General features: G+C 40.6%; 1 pseudogene; it reads left to right on the top strand.

Annotated features, from left to right (window-relative positions):
* Positions 1-3,148: 3,148 nt before the first annotated feature.
* LOC112830016 (ubiquitin thioesterase OTUB1 pseudogene) lies at positions 3,149-14,175 on the top strand (annotated as a pseudogene).
* The last annotated feature ends 6,580 nt before the right edge of the window (positions 14,176-20,755 follow it).

Genomic DNA, 20,755 nt, shown 5'->3' with positions numbered 1-20,755 from the left:
CTTTCTTTCTTTCTTTCTTTCTTTCTTTCTTTCTTTCTTTCTTTCTTCCACCTCTTCTTATAATGTTGTTACAGGCAGAGAATTATAGGCTGTCCCTTCAGCCCCCCCCCACTCTCTTTCCAACTAGAAGTGTTGGGAGAAGCAATCCTCCGTGGATCCCGTGTGCACCTGCACACACTCACTGGACATGCCAAGAATGCAAGGTTTTGGCCACTCTACCTGGGACACTTCTCAACTGTCTCATAGTCTAATGCAGCAGTGTATTTGCAGTTACGGTAGCCTCAGGATTGTATTTGCAGTGGTAACCTCAAGGGATGAGATAACATCTCCTTTCAGGGAAAGAGTAGGCTTACTTACCATACCCTGTAAAAGTGATAAATACCCCAAGGTCATTTATCCTCTCCTATAATTCAACAAAATGCATTTTCAGAAATCCATCTAATCCCACTTGTGTCACCCATGGGATTTGGGGAGTCATAGGAAATCAATGCCAACCAGTATGAAGCTCGTGCTGCCTACTGTGCAGTGAGCAATAAAGTCCTTTGTCTCTGACCCATAAGTTTCATGTCTTATGCCAGCATCCATCCATAAAACAGTAACAAGCTAACTTGTTAACTTGTCAATAGAGTAAAACATCAGACCCTTCACAGACCACAACAGAAAGTACATCTGGAAACTTAACAGCTCAGATGTCTTCAATGCAAGGATTATGTGGGAGTTGTGTAAGTTAGCAAAAGACACTCATGACATGTAACCTCTTTCTTCTTTTAAGAAGCCTATGCTGTAGCTGGAGAGATGAAACCGAGGCTAGTTCAAAACATGAGGGAATATGACAGCTCAAACTGCCTTCATCCTGGATATTCCATATTTCACTTCTCCACTCATCCCACTCCCAGGTGAACATTTATGTACTTCACTTCTTCATGCTTTTACTCTTCATTTTGATTATTGTAACTTCAGAATCATTGAATTTTATGGTATCAGTCAAAAATCGTCTAATGAAATTACCTCACACTCGAGAAGGTCTTGCTAATGGGCCCAAGTACTTGAAATCTATGAACCATGGCACCAATAACCTCATCACTATAGGGGTGGCCTTGCCAGTGGGGTGGGGATATTTGAAGCCCACTGGTTAGGCTTCATTTCCTTTTGACTATACTTGGAACTTCACTGAAATCATTTGATTTAGATACTTTCATTCTTCAGCTTCTTTGGATGACTTTTCTCCTCCCTTTTCTGAGTGACAGATAGCCCTTTGGAAATGTTCGTCCATTTAATTGGTTTAAAAGCCTATTCAGGAATATGCACTTTTTTTCCCTCAAATCTCTTATATGTTGATTTTTATACTTTGATAGTAAGAAAGAATTTTTCTTAGTTAAATACATTTAACTAAATTTTAGCTACATTTATTTGAACTATAAAATTAATACATTCATGGCAAAAAAAAATTCAAACACTATAGAAAGGTATTAAATGAAAAAGAAAGTCAATCTTTTCCTCCTCTTTTACCATACTTCATTCTCTCTTCCCAGATATAACAACTTTTAGCTGTTCCTGTGTAGGCTTTTAGATATTTTCTGAAATGACAACACATTGCAGAGGTTAACATTGATGATTTGGGTATGGTCAGAGGAAGGCCACTAGATGGTGGAGACTTTCATACCAGAAATCTTAAACTATGATGAAGGAGATGGGAATTTAGCCTAGGTTACATGAAGAGTTGGAGCAGAGAGGGCAAGGAGAGAAACTTTTGGAAAGTTGACATGTACAAAGGTGATGGGCTCTGAAAATGAAAAGAATGTGGGGAAAAGGAACTTAACTGTAATGTTTTAAGTTTTTAAGAAAGGGAATATGTTTGTATGTTACTTATGTAGATAAAATCGATGAAAATAAAAAGAAAATGAATCTGACTTCTCCAGATAGAGAATGGTAGATTGATGTATATAGTAGGTGGATTTCAGCTCAGGGGGAGGAGGAACTTTCTTATAAGGACTTGAGCCCATCGGGTGTTCTGACAGACGCTGAGTGAACAACCCTCAGCCAAGGCCCTTCCTGCACTAGGGGAGAGGAGGCTGTGATAAATGACCTCGAAGACTCTATTATACTATCATTCCTTAAACTAACAATTGTTGTTGACTTTGCACCAGGTGCTCTACTAGAAGGCTTACCGTGGGTTATCGCATTTAACCTCACCATGACTCTGTGAGGAAAAGAAATATTATTATCTACATTATTTCCATTCAACAGACAATGAAATCACAGTTCAGAGTCTTTTGTTTTGTTTCGTTTTGTTTTATTTATGCTAACCTGAACTTCTCCTCACCCCTGTTGCTTCCAATCCAAGTCTTGGTTTAAACATGGTGACTCACAGACACCAGCCAGTCACAACATTTTTTAACTGGAAGGATATAATATACTGAGAAAATTTGCCTGATGATGTAGTTTACATAAATGCTCTGAGGGGAGTTCGTCTTGAAGAAGAATAATCGATACCTACTGTTCCTGGATACCATGCGGGGTGCTAGGGATGCCATGGTGACTGAGACCCCAGTCCCTGTCCTCAGGGAGGTTTCAGATTAGTAGGCGCGGCAGGCAAGTTAACAGAACATTTCAAAGTAGCAAGCGCTTGGATTGGAGTTCACACAGAGAGTGAACCTCCCTCCAAATTTTGGGGGCTCAGGGAGGACATTCTAGAATGGAAGGGCTGTAAATCTGCAATTCTTACCTTGAAGGAAGAGGAAGAATTACTTAGGGTGGGAGGGGGCGGGTGGATCTTGAGATGAGCATTAAAAGGAAAAGGAAGGGTTGAAGCTACACTTTTGGCCAACTGCCAGAAGTTTGGTTTGGCTGGAAGGCACCGTGGGACGAGTCAGAGAAGCCAGGTCAGAGCTGGAAAAGCAGGCAGAGACTTTTTATGGCCTAGCTAACGAGTTTGGACCTCTTCCTGAGGGCAATGCTTACTTACGTTTATATAATAGCTTTATTATGTATTTATAACGTAAAATTGCAGTTATACTCCCCTATATCCAACAATCACCCCTTCATATTTGAGTTAACTTTAAATTGGCTACGTTTGATCTAGAAGTGGAAAGTCCAGCCCTTTCCACATCTAGTTTAGGTAAGGCAAGGAACTGGAGCTTGTGTCGACATGGACATGCTGTCTCTTCAGACTACTTCACTCAACAAGCTTAAAACTCAGACTGAAAGCAGTGTCCCCACTAACCTTCATGGTCGAGGCTGGAGTGCAGCAGAAAGGGTCTGTCAGGAAAGGCTGCTTCCACAGATTCCAGCCATGGAGTTGATCACACAGATAGCTTGTCAGTGCCCCGCAGGTGGGAGGTTTGGGGAAGAGGAGAGGCAGATCAAGGAAGCACAGTCAGTTAGATGCACAACCTTGGGGGAAATCTTGCCTAAGTCTCCCATTCCTTTTGGAAGGCTAAGGGAGTAGACACAGCCCCCATTTCTCTCCCTTATGCTATTCCCCGGAGCTGGGTCCTACACCCCAGGCCTGGGAGCCCGTCATGTGCCAGTTACCCTCCTCAAAATCATGCACTTCTTATGGCCATATCACACCTGGGGTAAATTCTGGAAATCCATTTTTGGACGGTTGTTTCTTGTTGGTGATCTATTTTCCTGTTTTGTCCCGTGAAGTATCCTGTAGAATTTGACAAAGAAAACCAACAGGCTGGTGGTCTGAGTTCTTAGAGAGAGGAAATATTTCGATAGAAAAACTCCTAAATAATTCCAAAATGACCTAAGTGTCCTCTTCTCTTTCAAACATTCTATTGACAAAAAAGCCTGTTGCTTATCCTCAAATGGCTCCTGCTGAAGGATGTCCGATATTGCAAGCATTTTCCCCATTTCTAATCTTATTTCATGATTTCCAGTTTTTCATGGGAAATATATGGCATCTGGTGAAATTATCTCATCCTCTCTTGAATTTAATTCCTTCCATCAGGGGACCCATGTAGATTTCCACTGACTTCACCAAAAATGCTGCATATGTGTCTTAGATCAAACAGTGCCCTGTGGGGTTCTTTATATCATAAAATAATTTTTTCACGAAGAAGCTTGCCCATGAACTATTTATGTATTCTAGTGATGAAGATCCTCCCTGATCCTGTGTGTGCTGGAGGCAATGGCAGCCCTCCTTTCCCCCAGTGAAATCTTATGCATGTTGAATAAAATAAGGGATTCGGAGGTTTCAGTTTTATAGTGAGCCAGGAGAGATATACTTTTTGAATGCATGCATAGGACTGTGAAGTCAGTAAAAAGACTCCCACGAGGAACATGGGATGTGTGGGGGTAGGACTGAATTTAAACAAGTTAAAAATAAGTACACACACACACACACACACACACACACACACACATACACACACATACACACAAGCATACAGGAAAGATGGATCATAAAAATAGAGGCAAATGGCAGGCAGTTAGAAGACCAGCAGGTGTGAAAGATGACAGTGAGCAAGGCTGGGTGCAGCAAAGGCAAGGTTTTCTAGGAATTGATCCGAGATATGAGCCCTAACTAATGCATGTCCATCCATGTTATAGTACTTCATGAGAGAGAGACTTGCCACAGAGTTCTAGAAACAGAATCTCAGTGATCCAGTTAGTGGGTCACACAGGTATGGACAGGACAGCTCATCCTGGGGCTAAAGATATGGCTTGAAGGAAATCTAAAGGGCAAATCCTTCCCAGGAGGTAGCCACTGGCCTGGGGGATGAAGCAGATTCAAACTACCAAAGCTAGCATGTATCAAGTTAGATTTATGGCCAACTGAGTACTTGTAGCTCATCTACTAGTTTAGATTTTTATCCTGAAGTGCTCCCTACTGCAGTAAAGTACAATATACGTCCAGAATATCTGGTTCTACAATACACTATGTGGATCTTGGAGGAGACAGAGGAGAAAGGAAGAACTTGGGCTCCAGATTTGCACACTAGAAAGAACGAATATTTACATGCTTAAGCAGGGTATATTTGTTTCCTAACGTGTTATAACAAAGCACCACAACCTGGGTTCTTGCCTAAGACAATAGAAATTTATTCTTTCACAGCTCCAGATGCGAGAAGTCTGAAGTCAAGATGTTGGCACTACCGTTTTCTTCTGAGGGCACGGAGGGAGACTGTTCGATGCCTCTCTCCTAGCCTAGCTTCTGGTGACATCTGCCATGCCTTGCCTTGTAGATGCAGTGCTCCAATCTCTGCCTCCTTCTTCATGTGGTGGTCTTCTCATAAGGACACCAGTCATATGGGATTAGGGCCCACTCTACTCAAACATGACCTCATCTTAACTAATTACTTCTGTAATTATTTCCAAAGAGTTCACATTTGGAGGTACTAGGGGTTAGGACTTCAGCGTAGCTTCTGGGAGGATATAATTCAACATATGAAACAGGTCAATGGTGAACACAGAAACCCCTGGGAAGTTGTGCCATTGTTGACAGTTAAGGAAACTCACATTTCTGTCCATGCAGCCTTAATTTGTGTCTGAAGCCATTCTAGTCTCCAATGAGGGGCTGAGGAATCCATGTGTCTCCTATTTATACTTGAAAAGTGAAAACAATGAAAAGAAACAAAATAATTATAGAGAGAGAGAAAGAGAAGGAAAAAAAATGGATGGAAAGTAAAGAAAGGTAAGAACTTTCAAAGTACTTTCTTGCTATCACAGATGTTGTGTCAGTTCAAACAAATCTTAGTATACCACTTAGATACGTGGAACTTCAAAAACAGAAACAAATATATATTTGAAACATGGAAGAGAGAAAAAATCCTCAATAAACATCATTGTAAAGGGAGTAAGTCGGAGGGGGAGACGAACCATGAGAGACAATGGACTCTGAAAAACAAACTGAGGGTTCTAGAGGGGTGGGGGGTGGGGGGATGGGTTAGCCTGGTGATGGGTATTAAAGAGGGCACGTTCTGCGTGGAGCACTGGGTGTTATGCACAAACAATGAATCATGGAACACTACATCAAAAACTAATGATGTAATGTATGGTGATTAACATAACAATAAAAAAATTAAAAATAAAAAAACAAACATCATTGTAACATTTTAGAAGGTAGCAGGCTAGCACATGAAATTCAAAGTGAATTTTAGAATTTCTGTTTCTGTGAAAGCCTGGTAGTTAAAGAATCCCAATAATGAATGGGAGTAGGCTCCAGTCCTGGCTGTTTCATCATTACTAACTAACCTGTTGCATCTTAACAAAATATGCCAATACCTCTTCTTCTAAGAGGAATCCAACCTTCCTTTTCCCATGTATGATGAGGCTCTAAATTATGCCTGCAAGCCCATGTGTGCAATATGTACTACATTGTTGCCCTTAAGGGTTTAATATAAATGTAATATCATGTTGTGCAAAAAGAATTTCCATGTGATTTAAAAACTAACATACTCGAAGGGAGCCATCATTTAAAACAGCAAAAGAATGCAAAAACCATTTGGCTGATTAGAACTGAGCCAATTGAGATCAACTACCCTGTCATCATTCATGCAGCAAAACATAAATACGGATCAGATGAAAGAAAATGTGCAGGTCAAATGTGATGTGTTGGTCCAAACTGTCGCAATTGAAAGATAATGCTTTGCTTGAGTAGAGAGGAAGAAATAAATAGACATTTTCTAAACATTAAATACAGGAGTGAAACCAAAGCATCTGAACTGAAGCAACTGCCTCAGTCTAATGACTTCATTTCTGTCTTGTAACCTGGGGAAACAAGATGTCAAAAATAATCCATTAAAAAATGGAGCAAGAAATGTACAAGACGTCTATGAAGGAAACTATAAATCTTTACCAAGGAAATAAAAGAAGGCTTACATGAGCGGAAGGGCATGCCATGTTCTTGGTTGGGAATATTGCAGATGTCAGATTACTCCAAAGTAATCTATAAACTATACCTAAGCTCCAAATTCGAATGGGATATTGTATGGAATTTGAAGAGTTGGTTCTCAAATTTATCTGAAAGAATAGTTAATAGGAAAAGATTCAAAAGTAGAACAATTATGAGGGTCTTGCTTAATTAAAATAGGGGGGTACTGGTGTAAGAATAGAGAAATTGATCACTGAAACAGAACAAGATTCAGTCATTAATCTTTTCATACTTATTAATTTTGATTATGACAAAGGTGGCATTTTAAATCAGTAGGAGAAATAATGCCATGGGAAAAACTAGTAATCTATTTGGAAAGTGCTATATTAAAATGCTTTATCCAGCTCACGTCATTCCTTTAAAAAAAATCCTGATGGATTGCAAGTGTGAGATGTAAAAATAAAATTATAGAAGTATTAAAAGGAAATGAAAGAATTTTAAAAATCATACAGGGAAAAGGCTTTCTCCCCCCCCAACCTAGAAGCTATAAAATAAAATGATAGATTTAATTACATAATATTTTTAAAGTTCTGCATTCAAGAAACATAAAAATGCAAGACTGAGCTGTAGAAAATATCCCATCACATAATATAAAGATTAATATTCAGAGTATACTAAAGAGCTTCTATAAATCCAGAAGAAAAGAAGCAATCTACGAGGATAAAGGTAAGGTCAAAGTAAGCACTTCATGATAAAACAAGTAAATTAAAAAGATGATATTCAAACAACCAGCAAATATATGAAAATAAATGCTCTCACTACCAGAGAAGTTTAAAGACAATAAAATATTTTGCCTATCAGATTAGCAAAAGTGAAAATAATGATATTATCTATTATTAGTGTTATGACTGGGGATACAGGCACGATCTGTGAGGAAGAATATTCCAAACTTTTCTTTGGAAGCAATTTGGTAATAACTTTAGAATACAAAATGTGCATATTTTTTGATCCCATAATTTGACTTCTAGTACTGTATCTATTCTAAGACAGTTCAAATATGCATAAACATAAATATACAAGGATATTCATTTCAGTGTTGTTTATAAGTAGGAAAAAAATTCAAGCTGAACAAAATGGCAATCAATATGGGCATGATTGAGCAAATGAAGGTATAGTCTTCGTGTATAATACTCTACCCAGCAGAATGGGCTAGGTTATACTGCTATGAGAAAACAGGCTCAAATTCTCTGTAGGTTAAATAAACAAAGCTTTATTTTATTTTTCACTCGTGATATTCACATATTCATCCAGCTCAACTAGGGGCTGTGCTCTGTGTCCTCCACACGCTGGGACTCAGGTGGATTTAGCAGCCATTGTTTAGAGCATTACCAGTCACTATGGCAGATGGAAAGAAAGTGCTGAATTGCAGACATTGAATCTTAAAGCTTCTACTTAGAAGAAATGTGTGTTGCTTATAGGCACATTTCATTTCATTAGGTGGCCAGACCTAACACCCTGGGCAGAGGAATTGTGTCCTGTTATCGAGTTGAAATAATCAGTATACAAGAATTTAACAAGAATACATCAGATCCATACGTACTATCTATAAAATGATAAGAAAACTAAGTGAAAATTATAAAATGAAAACAAGTTGCCGACTCTGTAAATAACATTCATTGAATTGTGCACTTAAAACAAGTGAATTTTATGGTATGCAAACTATCTCAATTAAACCATTTTTCAAAAAACATTGCAGAACATGTAGGTATTACTTAATATTATGTTTGGCTCACCTAACAGAGCTCAACTATAGTGGCTTAAGAAAAAGAGGTTTTTGCTTTGCATACAAAACAAAAAAAAAGTTCTGAGTATAGGCAGACTAGGGCTGGTCTAGCTCTTGAAGTCCTTAGGATCTAGGCTCATTCCAGCTTTCTGCTCATCCATTCAGAACATACAGCTTTTATCCTCACCTTTGAAAGATGGGTGCTTTATTCCCAGGTATTGAATCATCATCCCTGCAGGCATCTTCAAGGGATGATAGCAAGTGTTCTTTTAGTTGGGCACATTGCCAGTCCTGATAAAGTCGAGGTTTCTTTGATAAGAAGGAAAGGGAGAATGGGAGAATAGATATTGGGTAGATCACTAGCTCTTCTATCATACCCTTTTCATTGGTAATATAGCATGAACTTTATCCCATACCATTATTTTTCTCCTTTCAAATATACACCATGATTTATTATACCATAATATAATTGTTGGAAAACTAGATTATTTCCAGTTTTCATCATCCTACATAATGCTGCAATTAACACTCTTGTACAAAAATTCGTCTAAACCTCTGATTGTTTCTTTAGTATCTTTTGGTGATGATATCAAGTTTACAAAGAGTTCAAGGATTTTTTTTCTTCTTCCACTTCCAAATTATTATGTAGCAAAATTTAAAAACCTTTTAACACTTGACTGTTACTTAAGGACTGAAACAAATCTTCCCTAATTTAAGTTACTGCAAGAACTTTTAGTCCAAGACTAAAGACTGTTTATTAAGAATTAGAAATGCTCAGAAGCAACATTCCGAATAGAGTTTTGTGATGCTCTCAGTCTGGGTGTCACTTATATTCGGTGGTGGTGGAAGAAGGTGGCTGTGTAGTCTAACAGTAGTGTTGGCAGCTCTCCTGGTGGAGGGAAGGGACTGGCTGCAGTATTCATGGCGGGGGAGCAGTGGTGGTGAAGGTGGTAGTGAAGGAGATCATGATGGTGAAGCTGGAGGTGGTAGAGCTGGTAGTGAGGGAGATCGGTAGAGGCGGCCGACGTGGCGGAGGTGGTAGCTGGAGATAGTGAAGATATTCTGGGAACAAGATGATTATCACATTACTGACCACTGTCATTGTCACAGAATAATTTATAGGCCATTTCTTGTGCATTTTTCCACATCCTCTCGGAGTCACTTCCTACCATGACCAGCCATTGTTGTAGCAATCAGTTCTGTGTCGGCCTCCACACTTCATCAGGTGTAACCTGAGAGTGCTTTTTCCCCAGATCGTTGCTGCATACTTCTTACCTCCCATCCTGGGGCTTCAGCTGCTGCAGCATGGGATGCTCATGGACATGGGCTTGGCACTTGTGCATGCAGACTCTAGAAAAGCAGGGAAGTTGACCCATGGAGCCATCCTTGACCCAAATGTGAGCCATCTAGACATGTATTTCATCAGGCTCCTCCAGAGAATTCCACAGAATTGAGCTCCATTTTCCCATACTGGGGCCAACTCAGTAATACATCTTCTTAATGACTTTTTCTTATTCTCTGCCCATCCTTACTCCTGCTTTTGACAGCTGATTTCTAGAATTGCATCTCAAATTTAGGTACCTGACTATAGCCATTATTTTAGGTTCTGCTTTTGAGGTAACCCAGTCTAAGGCAAACCATAAGGCCAGGAAAGCTATTTCAAGAAGGGCTTTACAGAATGACACTACCAAGTTTGGTCATCCATGGTTCAGAAATATATTTTTATTTATTCATATATTGTAAATTTGGTCCATAGGATCTTATCTTCCATGAGACTACTAGTGAATCTCCAGTACCTAACACAGTCTCTAGAGCTAAGTAGGTGCCCGGTAAAGCACCATAAATGAATAAAAGAATGAATTAAAAGTAGCCAATTTTAAAGCCCAAGTGCAAATTTACACATACACACACATTTTGATCAAGGATTGGTATCTCTTGTGAAACCAAATTAAAATTAGAAAATTATGGAGCACCTGGGTGGCTCAGTCAGTTAAGCGTCTACACCTTTGTCTCCAGTCATGATGCCAGGGTCCTGGGATGGAGCCCCACGTGGGGCTCCCTGCTCAGTGGGGAGTCTGCTTCTTCCTCTGCCTCTCTCTCGCTCTCTCAAATAAATAGATAAAAATTTTAAAAAATTAGACAATTACCTGCTGAATCCAGAATTACAATAGGGTTGGTGTAGTATAAGAAATAATGCCATGAGCAAAAGTTGATTGATGGAACAACCAATCCAGTATGAACAACAGTGTGACTTATTTGGCATACCCTCTTCCCTGAAAAACACAACAAAACTGTATAAACCTACAATCTTCTTATTCTCAAATACTTTTTTTCTTTTTAATTCTATCAACCTATCATGTGTTTTTACTCCCCAGTTTGGTAGTAATACTACAATTTTCAAGCTTAAACTGACCTCTTTAACCTTGGTTACATTTTAAGGGTGTCTTTGTTGGTCTCTGCATAATGATAACATGACTCTAATTCACAATAAAGGTAGGCTATTGTAGGTCCATTCCCGCAGAAAGCTCATTTCATAGACCCTACATGGATTCTTGTATTTTGACATCAAGCTTACTGTTGGGTCCTCTACAACTGATGATTTTAGTCTTATAGCCCCATGGATCACCCTCTGCTAAAGAGGATAGACTCTATCCCTTCAATTTTTTTGCAGTCGCAGAACAGGAAGATTGGGCAAGACCCACTGGACCACCTACCCTACTACCACACACACACAAAATCTTGAGAAATCTTTTCTCAAATTAATAATCATTGCTGAGGTTACAGTTTTAAAATATTGATTCTTATATTTTGATTTAAATTCATCAAGTAAATTAAAACAAATTTAAAACAAACATTTAGCCTGAATTTTAGAACATATTTGTAATTAGCCACAGGACCACCTAGGACATATGGGACCACCAATAGCCCTGAGATCACAATTTGAGAACCATTTATCTGTACCACAGCAAATGTACATTCTGGCAGAGAATGAAGTGAAATAAATATGTTTCATATTTGTTAATTTAGCTTTCATCTTCTTTTTAAAACAAACTCTTTTTTATCCTTCTTGATTGGGTTGTAAGGAGTCAGCTTTAACAATGTCACTTCCTCTAGTTCTGGGAAAACAGAATTTAGAAAAAGAAGGAAAAGGCTAACCATGGCCTTAAAGGTCCAGGGTATAGCTGATTAGTGAATCTGGTAGTAGGGAATTAAGCATTCCAGGGAGCTGGCTGAGACAACTTAGTACATGTTTCTGAAGGTGATACATTTTTCTTCAGCAGGTATGTTACTGTAGTTCACATACATTTGCTCATTCAAGTGCACTGAAAGTTTTAAAATGAGTTGTGGCTGGGACTTCTAGGTGCTGCTCCAACAACCATTCTGCCATTCCTCTTGACATTTTGCCCAGCTACATGTCTAGCTTCTCCAGCACCCTGTCCCCCATTCAGTTTAGTGTAGGCCTGTGACTAAGGTCTGACCATTCAGATATATAATTCTGTGTTGTATGTGAGTTCTAGGAAGACTTCCTGAGAGGAGAAGGGAAGCAGGAGAACTTCTTGGTCATTTCTTCCTTCTGCTTGCTGAGATATACATGTAAAGATAACAAGGTGAAGAGATTTGCTCCTGGAACTTAGATGTGCTAGGGATGATGAAGCAGCAAGTAGAGGGGAGCTGAGCACCACGGACACTACCACTAAAAGGGAATGAAACTTGTATCTGACTTAAACCACTGCTATTTGGGTTTCCCTGATCTGCGTGGTCAAACATAATCCTCACTGACACAGAAGAGAAACCAAAAGACTAGCTTGTCACTAGGGAACAAACAGCGGTGTAGCTAGCGCTCCATCCCGGTTTTCTGCCTGTACCACCACGGCGTATCTGGGAGCTGGAGGAAGGGACATCTTCTCAGGTCAGGATTTTGGGGGTACAATGCAATCCCTCTCTCTTTCTCTAGCTCACTGTCACTTTTTTGTGGGAGTCACTTTAACAGTAACGTATCAGGCTTTCTTTTCTTTTCCTCCTCTCCCTTCCTTCCCTCCTTTTTTCTCTCCTTCCCTCCCTCTCTCTCCTTCTAAATGTCCTTACTATGTTTGAGAAATTCTCTTCTCTCTGAGTCTTGGTGGGATGCAAAGAAATCGAAAAACACCAGTTTCTCATTTTCCCTCCTGCTAGAGTTATCATCCAGTCAGATGTACCCATGTGGTTACTAATGACACGAAGTCATTTTGGATCTAGTGACACAAAGAAGTAGGGAGATAGTTGTAGGGATGGCAGCATCCTTCAAGGGCAGTGGTGGCAGGGAGTCAACAATGACGACTGTCAATGCCCTGAAGCCAATGACATCAAGGACCACTTCTGTAGTTGGATGAGTTGAGCTTATTACTCTTGAAAGTAAGGGAGTGTCTAAAAAAAAAAAGAAGAAGAAAGAAATGGGGGGAAAAGGGAGTATGTAAATCCTAAAGAACCAGTAAGAGGGTGTTAGAGCATATTATAGGACTTGGGGTTTTGATTGATAATTTCAGGGAAGGGCAAAGAAGGGAGAGTTTACCCTAGATAGAACACTGTCAGAACACAAGGGCAATTCTATGATTCAGTATCGCAATCTTATCCATAGGGATAACTACTAATAGCCTACTATTACTGGTAACATTAACAGGTGATTAACACTAATATTTTGTGTTATACATATCATATACTGTATTCTTACAATAAGAGGGAGAAAAGCATTATTAAGAAAATCATAAGAAAGAGAAAATATATTTATAGTGCTGCACTGTATTTGTCCAAAAAAAAAAAAATCTATCTATAGATCTATAGACAACATCTATCAACAGAAGATCAAGGACCTCCACAAAAAGTACTCATACATCCGCAAGACCAGGCCCGACGGAAACTGCTTCTACCGAGCTTTCGGATTCTCGCACTTGGAGGCGCTGCTGGACGACAGCAAGGAATTGCAGCGGTTTAAGGCCGTGTCTGCCAAGAGCAAAGAGGACCTGGTGTCCCAGGGCTTTACCGAGTTCACAATCGAGGATTTCCACAACACGTTCATGGACCTGATCGAGCAGGTGGAGAAGCAGACCTCCGTAGCTGACCTGCTGGCCTCCTTCAACTACCAGAGCACCTCGGACTACCTGGTGGTGTACCTGCGGCTGCTCACCTCAGGCTACCTGCAGCGGGAGAGCAAGTTCTTCGAGCACTTCATCGAGGGGGGGCGGACGGTCAAGGAGTTCTGTCAGCAGGAGGTGGAGCCCATGTGCAAGGAGAGCGACCACATTCACATCATCGCGCTGGCCCAGGCCCTCAGCGTCTCCATCCAGGTGGAGTACATGGACCGCGGCGAGGGCGGCACCACCAACCCGCACATCTTTCCCGAGGGCTCCGAGCCCAAGGTGTACCTCCTCTATCGGCCTGGACACTACGACATCCTCTACAAATAGGGCTGGCCCCACCCGCCGCTGCCCTGCCTGCCCTCCCCTCTGCCAGGCGCTAGACATGTACAGAGGTTTTTTGTGGTTGTAAATGGTCATATTTCACTCCCCCCCCCGCCCCCGGTCACGCAACCTTCCACATTTTATTAAAGGGGATGCTGGTGGTGAAAAAAAAAAAAAATCCACATATAAGCTGATCCACCCAGTTCAAACCTGTGTTGTTTCAGGGCCGACTGTACTGAGCATTAAAAATAATCGTACTAAATATAAGAGATGGCTATATCTTCTTTAATACCCACAACAACTGAGGTGGATGTCTTTTATCAGTGCTGTTTTACACCTGAGAGGACTGGGGCTAGAAAGATTGTCACTCATCCCTTCTCATAAGGGTGGGACATATAGAAACTACCTGAAAGCCAGATGCCCATGTGTGCAAGTGACTATGGTAGCGCTAGGAGAACATTCGGCTTCATTTGACTTTCCAACCATGCTGCAAAGAACGCAGCCAGATGGAGAATCTCTGGGGCCCATGAGGAGATCACTGGACACATAGGGGTAACTTGTGCTGAGAAAACGTGTGCACTTGGTGTGTGCCAAGTTCATTGTTCCTTTGCGTGCCAGGTCAGGAGGAGAGGCCACCGAGTGTGAAGGGCACAGGGCCTGGCTTGGGAGGGAGGACCAAACTTTTAGAAACAGCAATGTGTTTCAAGTTTCATGTTCAGTTCATGAGACAATGAACAAATTATAACATTAGGTTTTCTCCTCGATCCTGACCAAGGTGGGCACAACTGTGGCAAAGAGTCAGAGATATTCTAGCAGGGAAAAATGGTCTTGAACCTGGCCTTGTAAAGGACAGCTAGACTCTCTCTTCAGGGGAAGAAGAGTGTTGTTACCCAAGCTTTTCTCCAGCACACCAGAAAAAGAATGCCCGAGAGGTGAGGGTCTTGGGATAAAATTAAAGATGACTTCCATGTGGGGCACACTCTTTGCCTCAGCCAGGGAAGCACCCTTGAAGGTGTGTAGACACAGACATGCATGAGAGCTGAGAAGGCTAAATACATACCTTGTGCATACTTTCTCTGTTCAACATTCTTTCTTCTGCTGAGAATTTATACATTCTGATGTCCCATACCAAAGAACAACAGCTACTACCCTACAGGAACTACTATGTAAGGAAAGCCTTATTTTAAGAAGTTCTTGAAAATTGACTCAATCGTCAAAACTAATAGTTGACAGAGGGTACCATTATTATCCCCATTTTACAGATGAGAAAACTGAGGCACAAAGCAGACAAACACTTTGCCATGCTCACCCGACTTGCAAGAAGGCAGAACCAGGCATCTCACCAAGGCATTCTGGCTGCAAAGCACATGCTCCCAGCACTGCCTTTTTTTTTTTTTTTTTTTTTAATGCTTTTTGTGGGACTCCAGGAGTAAATTCCACAATAATGAAAACAATTTCCTTTCTTACAATTCAGGTTTGACTCAGCTTCCCTGTCCTGAAATGAGCATGAATTTACGGTGATTACTTATACAATCCATCATGGGATTTTGGAAACATATTTAATGTTTGTATAGCACTTGGAGGCCCATTAAATGTGCAATAAAATGTAGACAAAGAAACATTCTCGGCATTGCTTATTGATGATGGCAGTGGAAGTTGAAGTTTCCTTTTAAGGTTTTTACTACTGCAGTGATTCCTTCTTTGTAGTATTTCCTACGGCCCATTTTGCTAGCTCTCCCATGGAGAAGAAAATAAAATGGCTGAGTGAAACCTCCCACCTACATCAAGTTAGCCACTCATAACTAACTTTCTTAATCAAAGGGAGCCCTCCTTTTTGATTAATCATCTTTTTATAGTACACTTAAGGAGAAAAAGGACCAAATGAAAATATACAGTTGGAGGCAGGACAAACTAATTCGATAATATTGCCATTACAACTGAGTAAAGAAATACATAGAACTCTCCTGGAAATATTTTTCCTGTGAAAATTTATGCCTTTTCTAAAGGGTGTGTGCAAAGGGGTGTTTTTCTTCATACGCTCTATGTGGATGTAATGAGTAAAAGTTAGCTTTGTGGGCCTTCTTTGGCCCATTAAGAGTTATGCACCATGGCAATTTACAGACAAGAGGGTGGACAGGTAGGCAGGGCCAAACGAGGTTTGATGAATCGAGAGAACATGCAAATGATTTCTAAAACATAATCTGGGAGCTGAAATTGTCTAGTCACCCTTTATGGGAATACGATCACCCCGGAAGTGGCCTCAGTTCAGTCGCGTTGGGTTGGCCATTATCTGTAAGGATGGGGGACCATGGATTCACCCACCATTTGCAACAAAGCGCTCCAATATTTTTCAGGAGTAAAAGCACTTTTCACTGGCTGCTCCCGAGTAGCTCATTGAAGTAAGAGCCAAGCGTGTAAACGACCTCCTGAAAGAACTGGCAGGCGTGAAGAACATTGAGCCCCAAAGCACTGAGTTGTTTGCGAGGCGCTCCTCCAGCTGAAGCCTGGGGAGGGGAGGCCAGCGAGCAGGGAGGCAGGCGGAGGTGGGCGGCTGTCTGCGGGCGAGGGGGAAATGTTTATACAGAGCGAGTTAAAAGGTGGACAACAGACAAATCACGGTGTGGGGCTGCTGCTGGGTGAATTTGGGAGGTACCCACTTCGCTCCCAAGAGAAAAAGAGAGATGGTAAAGCCAGCAGCATTTCAGCCTAAAAGCATCTTTCCCACTTGGAGTTAAAATCTTTGCTTCTTTGCAAAGAAGGCACTAGCTCTCCTGCCCCTAATTCCCCTGGGCACAAGGAGTGCAGAAAGTTTTACTTGGTAGGGAAGTTGTTTTTATGTGAAACCATTTTGGCCAAGGTGGGGAGTTTTCACTTGGGTGTCAGTGGTGCCCTTCTGATGTTTATAAAACGTAGCAAAAGTACAGTTTGAACAGTTATTTTAGGTAAAAACGTCAATTTCTTCATAGTCCGGCACTCGAAGTTCTGTGTGTGAGACAAATTCTTAGATTTTCCAGTGTTGAGAAAACTTTCACCTTGCTTCACACAGTTCGCAAGTTGAGTTATGACCCTAACATCCCTCCACTCTCTCAAGTGTACTATGGAGGTCACTGAAAAACAACTGAAAGAAGAAAATGTCATTTTCTATCTCGTGGGGGTGGGGAGAAGATACCACAGATTCTTTCAAAGGTGGGATTCCCCCTGACAACTGACCTTAACGTCCATTTCTCTTTGAGATGGGGTCACTTAGCTAGGAACACCCCATTGGGGGTCGCTGCCTAACACCCTGTGCCTTAAACCCATATCAAAGCTCTTTCTACCTCAGTCCTCTGTGAACCAATCAATATATTTTTATGAACACTACATTGTCCAGAAAAATTTGATACATGAAATCCTTTGTCTGAATCATTTCCATTGCCCCTCTGGTTTTTTGGTGACATCTTTTGTTTCACTTGGAATGCCTTAAGTGGTCTCCCGATCTAAATTTCTTGTATTTCTCTTTCTAAATTTCTTGTATCTCTCTTTTTACTTGCTCCCAAACCTGTTCAAAGTCACCCTTAAACAACTGCGTGACTATCTTGGGACTTGAGATGCCGAGCAGTCTCTCCTTCTGTACCTTTTTACTATTTAAGACTGATGCATGGTCAGAAATGGTTCTAAGCAACAACTCGGACTACAGCTCAGATGAGACCCTCTCTACTCCCTCCAGACATTCAGGTGAGCCCAACCGTAATCTGTCACATACTGTACACTCTTTTATGTGTTACTTGGCTGCATTTCCCATTATCTTTCTTCAGTGCCTGATTGTCTAACCATTAGATGTCAAACCTTGTTCTCTGTAATACATGTCCTTTGTACAAATTTCAAATAATGCTGAGACATATAAAAGGAGAACACAAAAGTCCTCCTTCACCAGTGTGAGTACCAGTGTAGATTGGTAGATATCACTTTCTGACGCACTTAAATTATTTGTGGAAATGGAATGGAAATTTCCAATCCAAGCTAACTGCGAAAGATTTGAGGGGGCTCCAGAGCTGGTTCATTTACCTGTTAAACAAGAAACCAGTAACATCATCTTTGACTACTTGTTGAGCTTCTTTATTTTTGGTTAAGAAAAATCTGCTTTTGCTATTCCTTCTGGAATCTCTTGGATACAGTGTCTTGCAGGCTCATCCTTGGTTATCTCTGATCCTTCCCCACCACAACTTACTGCCAGCGTTTGTTGGTTGGATGCTGGAACTGGAGACCTATGCCTTCCACACAGTAGTAGGCAAGCTCATAGGCAGGTGCTCTCCAGATTTCAAACAGAATGAAATAGGCTCTGTATTCGAAAATGCTGATCTGCTTTGGTCTTCACCATTGCTACTGTAACTTCTTGTTCATTCTCTCTTTTTGTTTTGAGCCCCCCTCTACAGATGCTATTCATCCTGAACACACACTCTTGAATGGTACTTGGAGTGTATCCCTTGTTATGTGACCTTCACCCCTGTCTTTCTTTATAATTGCAGAATATTAAGTTTTAATATGATGCCCGCAGTCAATCACTGGTGTCTAATTTCCCCAATTACCTCTTCGAAACACCGTAATCTCTAAGGAAATGCAACCAGTTTTTCACTTGACATTACAACCAGCATTCAGAACCCTCGGCTGTATTACACATATATGATGAAGTTTGCTCTTGGCTGCACAATAATTACAGCGAGAATGCTTCAGAGGAAGGAGATGTATTCTTTGCCCTCGTTTTATCAGTAAGGACAGACCAGGTTCTGCTGCAGTTGCAAACAACCCCCAAATCTCAGGGGCTTAGATAAACAAAGGTTTAGATCTTGCTCACACTCCACGTGTATCTGGGACCACATCTAGGGGCTCTGCTCCACATTATCTAAGGAAATCTCCTATCGTATTCGCTCTCCAGACACTTGCTTCAGCTGTGATAACTTCATGAAAAGCTGCAGAGGGTGCATTGCTGTGGCACACCTCGTTGGAGATTCTGTAGTTAGACTCCTAATTAACTTACATTATCTTATTTTTGCAAAGTTGTTGCCTACCCTTCTGTCCTTTGGGGTTCCCCAGCTTAGCAGTCATTTTGTTAACCTTTTTAAAGTAATTACAGTTGTAGGAGAAAACAACACACTCCCATCTTGCTTTGTCAGAGTCTTAAGAACTTCCAAGGGAAGTGTAGGCCTTTCTTTTTCCCATATTTTTCTCCACCTTGTTCATTAAATTTATGAAATATTCTGACATTGTCACAATTTTTGCTTTTCACTTTTTTAAGTCTATAGATGCTTTCTTATTATTTATTCTCTGATGGAGAGACATGTTTTGCTTTAATTTCTCCACACTCTTATTTTAACTTCAACACGGTTTTCCTGGGTCCTGTATATTATGCCATTGAGGAATATTCAGCTTCTCTAAAATCTTTTTGACACTGAGGTTTTCTTCTCATAAGTGCCTTCCGTTTCCTGATATAATTGTTTGTTTTTAGTCCTTTCTTCGTGATTGTTAATTGTCTTGTTCTATAAAACAATTTCTCCCGTCTTTATGGCTTATGCTCTTTCTCCCTGCCTGTTGGATGTCATTAAAAATGTCGTGGGTCATAAAAAGAATGACATATAACCAGTGTTTTATGTGTGTATATACATAAATATATATGCAAATATTTATGTGTATACATGACATTCTCAAAGATAATCACATGTATCTGGTGTGTTGTTTTCACCTAGATGAATATTTGGACTATTATTTTAAATGTAAATGGTTATTCTACTAATTACTGTCTATACTGACACCTCTAATTCTCTATGAGATGGAACGTATAGTTTGGTTATATATAATTTTTGCAAAAACTGCCATCAATGTATTAATTACCTAATGGTGAACCAAAGACAGAACTTCCCTACCCAGGAGCTTAGAAACTCTGTGTCTTGTTATAGACCTAATATAATTAGGTCAATTTTTAATTCATTCCCAGTCCATTTGCAGGAGTTTATGCTTCCTCCCAAGGACATATATGGAGTAATATTACTCAAACACAATTTATGCCCTTTATGTGCTTTATTTCCTAATTCTACACACGTTTGAAATGTACCAAGGCAGAAAAATATATGGGTGCTAAATCTGTTTCCATATCTCCATCAACACATAATATCCTCCTACATAATGTATAGAGTATGTAGGGTGGTGGTGTGTGTGTATGTGTGTGGTTCAATTTGGAAGTGCCCGAGAATGCCATATGGGGCCAGCTACAAAGCAGTAGCTCTTGCCCTAATGGCTAGAATGATCCTTGGAAATGGTGCCCAGTTTGGTTGGGGGTCAAGAGAGGCAGAAGTCTGCAGGGTGCTTCTCATCTTTTATCATCATCATCCATCAAGCCTGCTGTGTCGCAGAGAACATTTTCCATTCTTTTTTTTGCCCCTGTGTTCTGGTACTGCTCAACAGCAACAACCTGTTGACTCTGGACTGCTAAGTACTCCTGGCTGGCATACGAGGCTGCAGGGTGACTTAACTGTGGGAGACAGACAGAATTGTTTCCAATGTACACCTAAGGAGGCCCTCAGCAAAGCAAACATTGATTTTGGAGGAGTATTTTTTTTTTCTCTATTTGCTTGCTGCCAGGGGCCTCTAAATAAGATTCCTATTTCCCCCCCCCAATTAATATTAACCCATTTAGAGACTGAATGATAAAATTCAAGCCAGTAGGTCTTGCAGGACGCTGTA

Source organism: Callorhinus ursinus, unplaced genomic scaffold (assembly GCF_003265705.2).
Source record: "Callorhinus ursinus isolate GAN/ISIS: 27379988/994484 unplaced genomic scaffold, GSC_fseal_2.0 scaffold27, whole genome shotgun sequence".
NCBI classification, from domain to species: domain Eukaryota; kingdom Metazoa; phylum Chordata; class Mammalia; order Carnivora; family Otariidae; genus Callorhinus; species Callorhinus ursinus.
Note: the sequence above shows the minus strand (reverse complement) of the source record. Positions and strands in the feature narration are given on the sequence as shown.